Below are 1,749 nucleotides of genomic sequence, written 5' to 3'. Positions count from 1 at the left end.
CAGGCCTGGGACCAGAGGAAACCTCGGCCCTTCCCCACCCACGCCACGCTGAGCTCCCCTGAAGAGTACATGGACATTCGCCCTCGAGCGTTGGTCAGCCTCCACGTGCGGACACTGGAGAGCCTCAGGCCTGACAGCCAGGGTCAGGACAAGCGGCCACTCATCAGGCGTTTCCAGTGTCCGGAGGCAAAAGTTAACAAGGTCCAGGGCTCAACCCACTTGGTCCCGTCTCCACCCACCTTGACTTGGGCGGGGCCATCTTGATATCTAAAAGGCCTTGAACAGACTAAGGGTGTCCCCGTCCTGAGGGCCACCCTGAGCCAGGCGGACTGTGCCCCTGGCATGTCCCAGCTGCTCTGGGAAGGCCACTCCGACATTTCTGTGTGAGCCGGCTTGCCCCATCGTGTGCGGCCAAATGGCAGGTTTCCATTCCAGGTTCTGGCACGTTCTAGAGACGACTATGGACATAAGTTTCTCCTTCTGTCAGACCAGGAACCCAACCCTCCATGGCTGCTGTGAGGACGGCGGGAGAGAAGCATTGTAAAGGCTCAGTGGAGGGCCCGTCACTCCGACGCCCCTGGCTCTGCCTTGGTCCTAAGCTGCACAATGTGGACACGGTCACTCACATGTCCCCTCAGTCGGTTGAGAATCACGTAAACTCCTTTTTTCATTCTCTCTGGAGCTCTGGTGGTGCAGTGGTTAGCACTGGGCTGCGACCCACAAGGGCAGCCGGTCCAAAGTACCAGCCGCACTGCACGGCGCAGCGGGAGAAAGCCAGGGCTCTCTGCTCCTGTGCAGTGTCACAGTCCAGGAAACTCACAGCGACGGTCCTCCCGGTCCTCGGGGGCGGCCGAAAGGAGCTGACACCCACTCCAGGGCGGTCGAGTTTGGGTTTTCGTTCTCTCGGGTGTCCAGACGGCACAGTTTGTGTTCGACGACTCACTGCAAGGTTGGCGGTTTGAACCCACCCACGTGCGGAAGAAAGTCTGGTCATGCGCTTCCATAAAGATCACAGCAAGCACAATTCTGCCGTGACGCACGGCCTCACCAGGAGGCGGGGCCAATTCAGTGGCCACAGGTTTGGGGAGTTTGTTGTTCATGCTACCTTTTAGTGCCTTTGGTGTACTTACCGTTGTCGTCATCAATTTCACATGCTTCTCACATTGGATTTCTTTTCTCTAAAGCTGCCGTAATCGACTTTATAATGCTCTCTGTCTGATCACAGAGATGGGCCGTCTTATGTTGATCGACCCACCCATGGGGGTTCCGAGCTGCCTGCCACAAAGACACCAATTATGAGAGGGGCGGTGGTGGAACAAAGCGAGTTTTCGTACAGGCTCCGCGGACAGGAGACAGATGGCATTGCATGCCCTGTAAAAGCCGGTCTCTCCGAGGTGGAAGGGGAAAGAGATGTTACGGGGTGCTTTTTTGGTGAGGAGAAGGCAAGGGGGGGGGTTGTCACATGTGACTCCTCTCGGTCACAGAGGGAAAGGGCCCTGCAACCCCAGCTCTGCCCGGGGAAGGTTGTGAGGAGACAGAGCTCCCTCTAAATCCACCCTCCCCCTTTCTCTGGCCTGCTCGGCACCAACCATCCCTCCCCGACAGTCAGCACCACCTCTGCTGGGCTGGATCATCTGGTGCAAAGGCCAGACCGAACTCGCAGAGCACAGTCATCAGCGGTTCTCCACCGTCATCAAGCCACCGCGACCCTTTCACACAGGTCCTCATGTGGTGGTGACCCCCCAGCTG

The sequence above is a fragment of the Echinops telfairi genome, unplaced genomic scaffold (genome assembly GCF_000313985.2).
Source record: "Echinops telfairi isolate 266 unplaced genomic scaffold, ASM31398v2 ScPeMD7_7458;HRSCAF=8496, whole genome shotgun sequence".
Lineage (NCBI taxonomy): Eukaryota > Metazoa > Chordata > Mammalia > Afrosoricida > Tenrecidae > Echinops > Echinops telfairi.
Note: the sequence above shows the minus strand (reverse complement) of the source record.